The sequence below is a fragment of the Lissotriton vulgaris genome, chromosome 1_1 (assembly GCF_964263255.1).
Source record: "Lissotriton vulgaris chromosome 1_1, aLisVul1.2, whole genome shotgun sequence".
Lineage (NCBI taxonomy): Eukaryota > Metazoa > Chordata > Amphibia > Caudata > Salamandridae > Lissotriton > Lissotriton vulgaris.
In genome coordinates, this window is record NC_141685.1 from 2,023,553,079 (window position 1) to 2,023,567,784 (window position 14,706).

At 46.5% G+C, this 14,706-nt stretch overlaps 1 protein-coding gene across 5 annotated transcripts in view; it reads left to right on the forward strand.

Annotated features, from left to right (window-relative positions):
* The window catches only part of ITPR2 (inositol 1,4,5-trisphosphate receptor type 2), a 1,555,333-nt gene that overhangs the window by 791,726 nt on the left and 748,901 nt on the right, over window positions 1-14,706 (forward strand). The gene's annotated exons all lie outside the window — the stretch shown is intronic.

Here is a 14,706-nt window from a genome sequence, read left to right on the forward strand (position 1 = left end):
GCTACTGCAGACAGCTGGGGTGAATGGGCACCCTCCAGTTTCTGTATTTAATACATCACTGTAATGTTGTCCGTCTTTATGAAGACTGCTTTGCCCAAGGTAGTTTCTCCTTTCCACATTACCAAGACTAATTAGCTACCTGTATTTTCTTCTGCCTGATTCTGAACGAATGGTTCATAAATAGTGAGTGCTTGTATTCAATGTTGTTCTACGCAGATATGTGTCTATCATTATTCTATGTACCCCACATATCTTCATAAACATATATACACTTTAAGGTTTGTCTTGTGTTTACAGTAAATGGTTCTTGCAAGAACCTCCTTCAATTTAAAGAAGCAGTGTTAAAGCCACTACATCTCCACTCTAAAATGCTATTTATTATGCTAAAGCCTTTTTGCGATCCTGTGCATGAGCATGTGTGAATGCCAATTGAGAGATGAGCTTTCAACACATCGTGACTGGTGCATTGTGCTACATGCGTACACATTCTTCTTGATGCCGGCACCCATTTTTTATTTACAATCTAACAATGCACATACGATGTTAGACCAGTAAATTAAAAGATTTTTTTTTTTAAGTGGGGAAAAATGTTTGTGAGTGGCCCAGCAACCCTCTACAGCTGCCAAGCCCACTTGAAAGAAAGAAAAATAAAATACAGGGTGAGGGTGAGAAGCATGACAGAAGGTGAGCATCAGGTCACAGATAGAGAGGATATTAAAAGAGTACAAGCAGAGAACCAGGTTTTAGGATAGGATAAATTGTATATAGCCCATTAAAACCTGAAGCTATATGTTTCAAACCATTCTGCAAATGCAGAAAATTAATGTTGGTTCCAGACCAGCATGAGGTGTGTTTTTGGTGTCTGAACTTTGACCGCGACTCCAAATCATGTGCTAAATGTGCTATCATGCACCCAAAGGTGATCCAGGAACAGGAGGTGAAGCTGTATGTCCCTGAGCATCAGTTGTTTCAGCCTTTTCACAAGTCAAATTCCTACTCCGAATAACAGCACGGCCATGTTCCTGCTCCTGAGACCATTGCTGCGAGCCGTCAACTTTGTACTCAAAGTCTTTTGGTAAAATCAAGCCTGAGCTTAATGTAAACATAAATAGGTTTCACCACTCTGAACCTAAAGAAAAAAGGCACGAGGGCATCATGATGCGAGTCATTCATCCTTGATGGCTCCAGTCAAAAGAACTAATTCCTTGGCTGATCCCAATGAGCCCCAAGTTCCACAGCCATCTTCACCACCGCTGCAGGCTGAGACCTTTGAAGAGGCCATACTGCAGATTGTTGGTGTGCTTCCCGCTACCCAGTGAAATGCCTTTGACCCCCAGGGTATTGATGGGGCTCCCATTTGGCTTACTGCCAGTGGATCCTTCCTGTATTGCATTTGACTCCTTTGAACCCACTTCAGGGCTCGTTTTGATTCCAGTCCAATCTCCCACTCTGGATCTAAGACCTATGCTGGGCCCTTCTACCTGAACGTTGGTACCAATGCCACCAGTGCTGGAGGAGGATCCAGTGTTGATGCTGATGTCGGACACCAAACCGAATTCAGCTTGATCTTTACTGATGTCACGCTATGAGATTACAAAAGCACAACTGGTCATCAAACACCATTACTCTAACCTAATGCCTCCACCATGACAGAGGAACAAGCAGAGACTTATCACACTCCTAAAGACCAACCCAATATATCTAACAGCCCAATCAGATTCAACCGCAACTAGAAAAAGGTTGATAACTCTTCGCTTAGGCTTCATCTTTTGTGCTCTCAAGCACAAATGTTAGAAAAGCAGAACAGGCTTCATCACATTTCAATCAGTGTCTTACGCAAACAGCTGACCTTCAACAAATCTCACCTAATAGAAAAACCCCAACAGCCCCTGGTTTTCTGAAACGCTATGATTAAAAAAGCAAAAGTGTAGACGATAAGACAGATTTTGGAGACTACATTATAATGATCATGATCTCGCTAAGTATAAGACCGAATTAGTGGATTATAAATATCTAATTCTGACAGAAAAACAGTCCTATTTTTCTAAGCAAGTTAAGGAGGCAGAAAATTGTACCAAAGAGCTGTTAAGCGTGGTAACTAGTCTATCTACCCTACCAAATGAAACTGCAAATAATCATTCGCAGGACTTCTGCAACTCATTAGCTCGACATTTTCAAAATAAAGTTGAGCAAATCTATACCACCTTCGACAATGGGGCAAGGTCTGAGAATCGAGACCCAGGTATCTCGCTACCTCCTAATGCCATCACCTTTAAAGAATTCAGAGCAGTAATGGTGGATGAGGTTACCACCTATATTACTCGGGTCAAATTGGGCTCTCCGTATGACCCGTTATCCTCTTTGATTTTTAAGCAAGTTCCAGAGATTCTTAGCCTCACCCTAACCTCAATCTTTAATTCTATGTTTGAGGAGGGTTTCCATCCCTGCATCTGGAAGAGGGCGTCAATTCTACCTCTTCTCAAAAAGTCAAATCTCGATGAAGCTGACAACAATAATTACAGGCCCATTTCACGTCTTCCAGTTCCTGCCAAATTGGTGGAGAAAGTTATGAATAATCAATTGACACAATATCTACAGGAAGATCACTTCTTGGATGAATCCCAGTTTGGTTTTAGGACAGAGCACAGCACCGAGGCTGCTCTGAGGAAAAGCTACTGATGAAATCAGAGTGGTCTTGGATGCAGGAGGAGCTGCAGCTCTGGTCTTTCTCGACTTGTTGGCAGCGTTCGACACGTCGATCATAAACTATTACTCACCCGTCTAAATGTGTTGGGCATTTCGGACAATGCTTTAGCTTTGATATCTTCTTTTCTGTCCGATAGGACACAACTAGTGGCCTTGGGTAACTACGTTTCCCCGTCTTTCACTCTTCCATGCGGGGTTCCTCAGGGCTCATCAATAAGCCATACACTCTTCAATGTATATGTATCCAAACTTGTCGCATTAATCAGATCTTTTGGGATGGCATTAACTTCCTATGCGGACAACACTCAAATCATCCTGTCTATCTGCAAAGATGTCATCTCATCAGTAGTTAGATTTAGTGAGTGTATGCTGGCAGTCAACCCATGGATGAGTTCGCACTGCCTCAAGCTTAATTCCGGAATGACAGAGGTGGTTCTGATCGGGAATTTTCCCCCTAACTGGTTACGGATATGGTGGCCGGATGAATTGGGAGAAGCACCCATCCCGGACACCAAGGCAAGAAATTTAGGAGTGCTTATAGATCAAAGACTACATTTTGAAGAGCAAGTTAAAGCAGTTTCATCAGCCAGTTTCTTTCTGCTCAAGAGGATCAAGACATTTTTATCGCTGATCCATATAGATAGCAGAAAAACTGATTACCTCTCTAGTCATGGCTAAACTGGACTACTGCAATGGACTTTATCTCGGAATGCCCGAGAAGCAGATTCATAGATTACAGATGATCCAGAATGCAGCGGCTAGGCTCCTGCTGGGGATCCCTAAGTTTCAATCAATAGGCAAGCACCTACATCCGGAAAGCCCAATACCGGTCGGTAACGGCCGAAATTGATGCTTTGTTGTTAAATTTGTGGTACATTGCATCACATTTAGATAAGAAATTGTTTTCTGCAATGTTATGTTTTGATGCACTCTTACAAATTAACCTTTTTATGACAAATGTGATTGTCTTTGTGTCTTTTGTATATGGTAAGTTTTTTTTAACATTTTTTGTATTGTTTTAAATAGATTTCAGTATGGAATTGAAAAGAATGTACTGTATAACTGAACATTTTTATTAAACTGGATTTATAAGTGTTTCGATACCCTGTGGAATTCATAGCTCCTTTAGGACTGTGTTAAGATATGTGTGTAGAGGACGCATGGAATGGTTGATCTGAAAGATAAGTGGATCTAAAGAGAATTATATACTTGACTGTTAAGTATTTTTTGGTGCCCTGTCCTTTTGGTCTGTGGGGCCCCTCTCTTTGTATTGATTATACATTGAACAACCTTTTGTTTGGAGAGCTTTGCTTTAGACCGTTGTTTAACAGCGATTTAATTTATTGTCTGAAGTTATAATACAATGAACCCTTTTAAAACTTTTGAGTTCACAGAAGATCAATTCAATAAAATCATTAGTACAAATACTAAGAATTTCAAAAAATTAACAATCCTCTCCAATAATAATGATAAATGGTTACCTGTTTTAAATCTTAATAAAAAACAGATTAGAACAGAACTTCATGCTCCTCTCTCTGGTCCAGTCATTTCATGATGAACTGGACCCATCCAAATATGTTATTTTGCTGACCTAGATTTTACTGATTGCCTGGGGAAGGCAGTTGGCACGGGTGTTATGCTTAAGTGACACACATGGATGCATTCCACAGAATATTCTGGCGATGTACAAGCCTCTGTCATGCCTCGTTATGGATTTTCTGTGAAAACACAGATTCTGGATTGACAGGCTAGAGGAAAGTAGAGCCATAGTGCACTTCCTGGGTCTGTAGACCCCTGCCAAGCACTTTCCTCACCAAAGAGTCAGATGCTATTTCAGAAGGTTGGTGTATATACAACGACAGCCTCCCCAACCAGTACAGCAGTCACTCCAGTCCTTTCGGGCTCTGGCCATGAGTCTGGCAGGCAGCATGCATACCAGCAGGGGCATCAGTCCTCCCCTTCCCTCTCCTATGCTGCAACAGCCACCAAACCACTTCAGTTTGCGCTTAGAGGGGCATCCAGAGGGGGCAGGATCCAGGACTTCCTCATAGGGTGGCTGGTGGCGATCCATCATGTCCGACAGATGGGTCTTACCAATCATTTAGCATTGCTATGCCCTACCTTTTCTTTTTGCCCTACCAAACATGCTCCCACAACAGCGAGAAGTTCTGGAGACCACATGTCCATTCTTCTGCAGGAAGTGTTGATTCTATTGTAATTTTCTGGTTCACTAAAAAGGACATAGGTCTCTGGCCTACTTTGGATCTTTGACCTCCGAATGTTTTCTTGCTGAAGACAAATTCAGAACGCTGGCCCAGATCCGTTCTTCACTAGACCCCTACCACTGGATTGTGTCTTAGGACCTGCAGAAATGTGTATTTTCATTTAACAATTCTGCAGTCCCATGGACATTCTATGATTCAGGGTAGGCCAGGAGCATAATCTGTTTTCTGTATTCCCCTTCAGGTTCACGAGCGCCCATCCAGGCTTCATAAAGGTGGTACCTCGGTCTCTATCTTGGATCATATTGAGTGCAGCTGTAAGACTTTGTGGCCTCTTCTTCCTGCATCCTTATTATCAACTATGTGAGTTCTTCAATGTCATTTGAATTTCAAAGGGGCCCCACACCAAGGAAATCTGACTGATGTCATCCAGATTTCGAAGAAGACAAGTCACGGCTTGAAAGAAATTGGCCCGATAGCATGCCCTTCTTCCTTCTCCACTGGGAAGGCCATCGGGCGGAGATCAGAAGACTTTGGTCTCCTGCAGAAGCTCGGCTTAGTTGGTTAGAGTTGTGGTCCATTTATCTGGCTTTGAAAGTCTTCTTGTCGTCCATCTAGGGGAGCCTGGTGCAGGTTCACAGACACTACCCCATGTGGTATTGCAACAAACAAGGCAGAGTTGGTTGTATGATACAAGCATGCATGCCTAAACCAAATGTGCCTTAACTACGCGGTCTGTACTATGACCGCATCTTTACCACGTATGCCTTTACCACGCATGCATTTACAACAAATTATGTTGTAAAGCCATGATTAATAAAGGGATATGCATGGTAAATTGCATATTCCAGCCCACCTGCAATGTGCCCTTACACCCGATACCCCAGCACTGTAATCCGGCCCGCCCCAACCTTTAAAACTACTCTGACCCCTCTCTTAGCCCTAACACTCGGTCCCTGCCCCAAAAACTACCCTGACCCTTCAAAATCCTGCCCCCCTACACAGCCACCACACCCTGAGCACTATAATTAACCTTGTCCTGCCCTTAAAACTACCCCTTCCCCTCCCTCCGCCCTGAGGCCTAAAACCCTGCCTCCAGCCAAGCCCTGCTCCCACCCGTCTGCCATGAGCACTAAAACTGCCCCTCACCCCTGCCCTGAGCCTAAATCCCAGCCCTTAAAACGACCTCGACCCCCGCCCTGAGCCCTAAAACCCTGTCCCTTCCAAAAAAACTAGCCCAATGCCCCCACCCTTAGCCCTAAAATGGACAAACCAACCCACCTTACCTGTCCGCGTCCAGAGCTTCCTGTCCCAACGCTTCCAGTTACTCCTCCCGCCAATCCGGACATCTAGACCGCTGTCTGCCTTATCCGATAGAGACCTCTAGCCGCAGATTCCTCAACTTAGAATAAATCCCCAACGTGAGACTGGATCCGGCAATTTTTTTTGCAGCAGCATGTCTGCGCACCGGGGGATGGCGCCACACGACCCGACCCTGACGTCGTCCACGTACGTGACATCAGCTAGATCATGTAAGTCCCTCCTGGCGCGCTGACGTTAGTTTCCTTTTTTTCTGCGTGCAACTCTGACCTGGAGTGAGCGTTCCTCTGGCCTGTTTTCAGGCCCTTTTTCGACGCTCTGCATCTGGAACAGTGTGCAATGCCCTCGGGCTTCAAATCTTGTACTTCCTGTTTGCAGGAAATGTCCGCGACAGACCCGCATCTTATCTGTATGTGGTGTTTGGGCGAGCACTACGACTCCACGGACTAAGACGCCTGCCAACTCCTCAAGCCGAAGTCTTGGCGGGAGCGCTGGATGAAGCTTCTTTCGCACGGCTGTCCCGGTCAGAGTCGTCTCGTCTAACAGCCTCTGTGACGCAGTTCTGCCGTTGATCGCCCTCTGGGGACCGGAGCCGTCGTTCACCACTTCTTGGTAAGTTGCGGTGCTTGTCGCCAAGGTCCTTGACCTCACCTTCATCTGTTGTCAGGGGCACTGGTTCCCCGACAGTCGCCCCCCTCTATCCACCCTATCCGGGTGCAGGGGCGACTCGGGCCAAATGTAGGCTGATGCCACGGCTTGGCAGGCCTTCTTTGGGTCCACTTCCGTCCCTGGGGCATCCTCGGGGCCTCTGCTATCCGTGGGGTCTCTGACCGACTTGCCGGTGGGTTCGCCCTTTCCCTCCAGGGATGTCGGAGATGTGGTATCGTCCGGGCGCGGCCTGGCAGGGTCCCCCTCGGTGATCTATATGGAATTGTACAGGTGCGGCCTGGCTGGGTCACCCTCTATGACCTATTGCACCCCTGCCATTTCGCATAGTCCTGTGGGGCACTCTGTTGCATCACAGGTGGTTGCTGGGGCTCAGAGTCTCACTTTGTGCACGCCTTGGCCTTATGGGCAGGCGCTTGCCTGTCCGGAGCCGGGGTTGGTGCCTGTGCGGCACCGTAAACTCACCTCCCTGGCTCCGACTCTGCTTCTTGCTTCGGAGTCTGAGCTCGTTGTAGTTGAGGCCGAGTCAGTGCCGGTGCGGCACCGGAGGTATGCCTCCATGGCTCCGGCGCCCTCTCCTTGTTCAGAAATAGTACTCGTCGCCTCCGCTTCTTCCTTAGGAGCCGGTTCTGGTTGAGGCTGAGTCCACGCCGGTGCAGCGCCGGAGGCTTGCATCCCCGTATCCGGCACCTTCTCCTTCTTTGGAATGGGAGCTTATTGTTGATTCGGATGCCGGATGGAGTCGAGTCGGCGTCCGACAAAGCTCAATCAGCGTCTACTAAAGCAGTTTTGGCGCCTCATTGACGCCGGGTTGTTGACTTTTCTCCAGAAGCATCTGGGGAGAGTTTGGCTTCGCCATTACGCCCGGCAATGGTGAATGATTTCTTGCCTGTGCCTCCCTTAGAATATGTGGATCCGGCAGGATTCCCACCTCCCCAAGAGCACTTGCACCCGGCAGTCTCCTCGCCTCAAGAGCCTCATCAGGACCCCCATTTGTCAATGGGACTCCTCTCAGTGGGCATTGGTCGCACCTTCACTGTCTTGGGAGGATTAGCTTACAGCCCTCTCCTATTGATGAGCTACTTCCCCTCGTCAGAGGGCTACTGAGGCTGGGGCAGCTTTTCTCAGAGTGATCTCTTTGGCCACTCAGATTTTGAACATTCAACCGCCTTCGGCGCCCTTGTCTGTGGACCCTTTACATGATGTCCTTCACCGTAGGTCAGGGATTGTGGAGCCTATTCTACCCTTTGAAGCCACTCTTTATGATGCCCTTTTGGCTACCTGGGTTCGGCCAGCTTCTGGTGACCCGGTGGCTCGTTCGGTCTTGCACCGCCACCTGCTTATTTGTGCATCCCGACACGCAGGGGTTTGTTTTGCAAACTGCCTTCCCTTCCTTGCTACGGCTCTTGCTTCCTTCCTCCTGGGAGTCCAGATGGCTTGAATCATGGGGTCGGAACATCTTTGCCTGCACTATGCTTGCACTCCGGTTACTCAATACGGTATGTGTCCTGGCTCGGGCTACCTCTGCAATGTGGGACTCTGCAGAGTCTTTGCTCTCCACCAGCACTGAAGGCGCTCGTGTTGACCTACTTCATCTTTTTGGGGTTGGCTGTGACCTTGCTGAGTTTGCGATCCACTCCTCCTTGTTTACAGCTGATTCCTTATGCCGAGCTATGGCTGGTTCAGACGCCTTGCTGCACCATGCTTGGTTACGAGATAGCGTCTTCCCGAAAAATATCCGGGAGAGTCTTGTTGATTTACCCTTTGATGGGGTTTTATTGTTTGATGCACACGCTGACTCAGCTGTTCAGCCTCTCCTTATGGGCTTTAGCCCCCCCCGCCCCTTCCTCTTAGTCCTGTCTTCCTCCGGTGTTTGTTCTGGGGCAGTACCTTTTCCTTTAGCATCCTTTTGATGCGTTACGTGTTTTAGGCTCAGGTCTTCCTTTCGCATAGTCTGAGATGATTACACTTTTTTTTACCTTCAGATGCATTATGTGTTTTAAACTGGCAGTTAACATAATGTGGCAGTGTTCCATAGATTGTTCCTCTGACGGTGACTTTCCCTAATAATAGTGTTCCCCGTTGTTCGGGTGTGCATACTCCGTATGGTGTACCTGTTTGCTATTATATAGCTTTGATTATGTCAACCGGGCCTAAGAGTTCCTTTGGCCTCTAGGCTTCTTCTGGTGCTCTTATCTGCCATTGTACGGTGCTCAATGTTGTGCCTTAGCGTCATCTTCTATAAGTCAGTGGTCATCTTGCTTATGTGCTTCATTCTCCTCCTTCGTAGGTTTTCGGGGTGTTTATCACGTTTTAAAGGCAGCTTCCGTCTGCCATTACTGCACCAGGTGTGTTCCTCTCCTTATTGACTAGTCGTGGCTAGTTTACCCGTGTTTGCTACACATATGTATTTATGTATATATACGAGTTCCATGGGTACTCTTCTTCCTCACTCTTCACCTCTCTTCGAGGCTGCAAGATCTGCTCCGGGGTCTCCATGTTTCAAAGACCTTTCCAGTGATGCATGCAGCATTACCAGTAAGACCCCTTTTTGCGTTGCGCTTACTGGGGTGGTTCCCCGGTTTTACACTGCTCCCTTCTTCGTGTTCAGTTACTGAACCAATCTCTCATCTGGACAAGGCTTTCTTTCCTTCCAGTCGGAGGGTGAGGTCTGAAATTCTACGATTATTCCTCCGTTTCTTCGCCTTAGAGCACATGTTTCTGTGGTGGCCTACATCACTGTGCTTAAGATTGTTACTGTTTGCCCCTTTTCCCCCTTTTGGGACTGGGTGTGCCCTTGGCGTGTTTCTGGTCTCCGGCCGCAATTTTAAAAATGTTACTCATTTCTATCTCTTGACCTTTGGTTCTTGGCTATGGCCTCGCCGGCCTGCCTTCCGTGGGCTAGCCTGGTAGGCTCTGGTTGCATCTCTTCATGTTTCTTCTCAACCTTTGGTCGGAGCTCATATTGTGCGCCATTACGCTAAGAATGGTCCCACTTCCCTATATGGCTGGTCCATTTTCAACCTCTCGTGTGTATACAAGTAAGGTGTAGCACCATTATGGCGTTTTCGGGATATCTTGCATCCCGTTATCTTTTGATCTTCCGAACTATTTGGGTTGCTGTCTGGCTGTTCCGCCACAGCCTTCCCCATTATCCATCACACTGTTGCCGGCTCAAATGCCTGGCGCTTTCTGTTGTTCTATCTCAGACTCACCTCCCCTTTGGGGTATGACTGTGGTATCTATTCTAAGTTACGGAATTTGCAGCTAAATGTCTCTATCAGATGTACGAGTTATTTACTTTCGGTAACGATGTATCTGGTAGAGACGTTGTCTAGCCGCAGATTACTTAATGCCCACCCAGCCTGCCCGTTCTGCGAGGACCTTGCAAATGGGTTCTCCACTGGCCCCCCTTTTACAGTTGCCATTGGTTTTTCTCTCATGGGTGCTCACATTGTGGCGTCCCTTTGAGGTCTGCCATAATACAGCTGACTCCCTCTCAGGGGTTCCTGTTACCTTAATACAGCTCACTCCCTCTCAAGGGTTTCTTGCCTGTAAAACGATGCCTTTTCTTTAACCTTCACCAGGAGATTCATCTTTATTTTCTTCTCTTCTCCTGCTGCCTTGCCTCCCTCCCGCCTTCTCTATTGTCTCAGGGTCCTGGCTTCCTCTACAGTAGTCTTCTTTGGGGATCTGTTTACCTCTGTTTCAGGCCTATATTACTATAGGGGGAGTGCCAGTCTTTTCATACCTTCCTGCGGTGGACTATTGTTTTCTCTGTGCTACGTTCTTGTTACACGACACAGTTCTACATGTTACTGACAGTCTATTTCTGTCTGTTGTTCTGCATGGTACTAACAGTCTATTTCTGTCTGTTGAGATACTCTTCCCTTGTTGCATTTGGGAAGGGTCTTCGCTTAGCTTGCGGCGTTCCTTCTCACAGCTTTTTCACCTATATGTAGGCAGTGTCCAATTCTGTCTTTTACGATGGTGTCTTGCACCATCCTCCTTTATTTTACAGATTTTTCTTCCTTCACACACTGTTCCATACTTTCACAGTTTTTGTTGGTGGCTCTGCTTTGTGCCGCGCAAAAGTTTCTCTGAAGAAAACTGACGTCAGCATGCCAGGAGGGACTTGTATGACCTCGCTGACGTCATGTACGTGGACGACGTCAGGGCGGGGTCGTGTGGCGTCATCTCCCGGCGCGCAGAGTTGCTGCCACAAATAAAATTCCAAGTCCAGTCTCACGCCTGGGGATTTATTCTAAGTTAAGGAATCTGCAGCTAGACAACATTTCTACCAGATACATTGTTACCGAAGGTAAGTAACTCGTACAACCACGCATATGCGTGGTTAAGGCAGATGCATGGTTCAAACAAGTGCTGGGCCGCTTGCAGGGAAACAGCATGCCCGCATTGTAAAGGCCGTTTCCTGGCAGAGTTGTGTCCTGTGGTGAGCATGGGCTGTCTGGCAGATCATGAGTGGCGTAGAGCATTTTCCAACAAGGGGAGAAATCTGGCTAAATCTTTTTGCCATTGTCGAGAATGCACCATGTCAAACGTTGTGCACAGTGGAGATTGCTCAGAAACATTTCTTTAGGAAAAGGATTCCGGCTGGAATAGAACATAGGACTCCTGTACCCCTTCCCTCCTCCAATTCTGAAAAACAACAAGATTGACTATGCACATGTCATCCATATGGCTCTGAATGGGGTCAGCAGAGTGTTGTACCTGGAACTTCTGGACTTGAGTATCTATCTTCCGATCGAGCTACCATTGAGGGAGGATCTTTTGTCACATCAACAGGGCGGAGTCTTCCACCTGGATCTACTCAATCTACCCCTATATGCGTGGAGAATGAGCGGCAGCAAGTGGCTACATGTGACCTGCTGTATGAGGTGGTGGATGTCATCCCTGCCCACAGGCGCCCTTATATGAAATCCATTTATGCCAGTTGCAGGCACAATTTATTGGGCTGGTAGGGTGATCGTATGATTGATCCCTTACAACCAAAGCTATATGAAGTCCTTTTGTTTTCTCTTTAGCCCTGTAAGACCTTGCAGTGAGCACTATTACAGGTTATTTGTTGGCCGGTTTGGCCTTTCTGTAGTTACCAAACCAACTATTCTTTCATCTCAGGTGTTGAGATTTATTAAAGGTTTTACACACATGTTCCCTCCCAAGCTGCTTTTGATACCACTGTGGGACCTTATCTTGGACTTGAAGTTTCTCCTATATACGACCAGCTTAAGAGCTGAAGCATAGTTGCTCGCTCCATCTCTTGGCTTTAAAGACTGTCTTCCTCTTTGTAATTACATCAGCTCTTCATGCGAGTGAACTACAGGCACTTTCAATGCAACTACCATACACTACCTTTTTCCAGGCAAGGTGGTGCTTCGAATTTGGGCAGCATTTTTGAGAAAAGTCGGGACTCCCTTCCCAATAGGGCAATCCATAACGCTGCCTGTGCTTTTTGTTCCCCCTTATCCCTCGAAAGAGGCTCCATCTGATGGACCTCAAAAGAACCTTAAGATTTTACATTGATCATATCAAGCAACTACATGTGTACCATCAGCTTTTTTGTAGGGTTTTCTGGGGTGATGAAATGGAAGGCTGTGCAGAAAAGGAACCCTGTCGAGGTGGATATTCGTCTGCATCATGATCTGCTACACACTGACCAAGAAGCATCCCACAACATCTCTGCGAGATCATTACATCAGGGCAAAGACTGCTACCACCACATTGTTTGTTGGTTTGAGGAGTGCTTGTCCTAAACGTATCAGGCTGCAATGTAATGTCAGCACATGCTTTAACGAAGCACTGTTGCCTTAACAACCAGAACTGGCGGAAAGGATACTCCGCTCACTCAACTGTGGTGTTTTTTTGGTCTAAGTCCACTCCAGAAACCCTCACCGGGGGAGCTACTGCTTTTGTATGTATAGGTGAGGAATCTAAGGTGTAAAGTATCCATGAGAAGAGGAAGTTACGAACCTTTGGTAAAGCTATTTCTACTGGCTACTGTCTAACTCGCAGATTATCACTGCTCTCTCACTTGCCCATTCTTTAGAGTGCCTTTTTAACCATCTAAAAAGGTCACAAGTTAGACATCAGCACGCTGGTACCAACAACTGTTCACACTCTGTGTCTGAGGTCACAAACGGTAAATAACAAACTGATGTCACTGGACAAGTGTGAAGCTTAAATGTGGCTGCACTTGTTCACTTCCAGCGCAGCACGGAGCCCACTCAGAGTGGCATGGTGCCACCCAGCAGCATGCAGGAGCCCTGCTGAAGTAAGGTTTCCAGACCCAGTCTGGCACTTGGAAGAGGATCCTAAGTTGAGGCATCTGTGGTTATAGCATCTACCAGAAAGAACGTTACCCGACGTATGTAACTTATACTTCGCCCTCAACCTCAGGAGTAGCTTTGAACGCGGGAAAATTGATAGGCCTACCAATAAACACTTCAGTCACACTCCCCTCCATAGAAACTATTTGTTGTGTGTAACAGGCAGTGATAACGTGTGTCTGTAGGTCATGTCAGTTCATTAGTCTGAAATCCTAGTGTCGTCCCCTTATACATACATAGTTAAAATATTAATACCATCTTTGGAAGATAGTAAATGGCAATACATTCTTTTGAAGATAGTAAATTCCTACTGGATTGCAATTCAGTACACAACCATGCTGTTAGTTTATGGTCCTGATACTCGGGCTTAAGTCCATTTCATGCAATCTTTGTCCTAGTAACTGTTCTTTACAGAAAACCTCCCTGGATCAGCACTCCTCCTGCACTGAATGCTGCTGCCTCCATCCTTAGAGCTACAGTGTCTCCATCCATCCTCCTCGTGGTATAGGCATAGAGATCCAATACCTGTCAGAGTCTTTGATAGTTCTCGACTCTGGGCACTCCGAGTATCATTTATCTCTCAGTTGTATCTGTTATGGCGCTCCCCCTCATGTAGCCTCCAAGAGCATGCACGTGGGTCTGCTGAGCAGTGTTGTGTGGGCGCTCAATCAGCCAGCAGGGGTCACTAGCAGGAGCAGGTGCTCTGTGGTCTCTGTCTCTTATTCTGTTGGTGGTGATGTCCGAGCTGCGGCTGGACTGCTGCGCTGCATGGCTCGGATAGGCGATAACAGCACAGGAAGAATTAATGGTGAAAATGCAAGTGCTACATAAGTCCTCTCATATTTGTCCCAGTGTTGTCTTTCGTGATCTGTAAATTTGTTTCGTGAACTCATAAACGCGAGAACATTCTTGTATTTAAAGATGAATCTGATTTTAATAATTCAGACGACGGGTTTAAACTAAATATTGAGCGTTGCAGAAACGTGTTTTTGACGTTAAAAAAACAGATTTGGAAACGCTGGGAGTTTGGTTTTAATTATCCTTGGAATCACAGACGTCTTAATGCTTCAACAGTAACTCTGGGGCACAGCTGTCTCAGTCGGGTTGATAAAGCACTTAGTGTGCTGTAGAAGCCGTGCACCTGTGCTCAATCTGAAGAAAAGGAATAAACAGACTACATTTATGAGGCTAGGAATCGTCATGGATAGAAAGTACATAAAAGGGTTCTTGGTTATAAGTGTGAGCTGTTAAGACTGATATCTAAGGAAGCTACTGAACAATGACATAAAGAGGTCCACAGAATATCCAGGCATGCTACACTTAGGGATGAATCATAAAAACGTGTTACATTTATATGTTTTTGGAATAATCTTATGCAGCGATTGCATTTAACTTCACGATTACTTTGTCAAAGAAAACATTTTTTTTAGGTCCTGAGTAGGAGT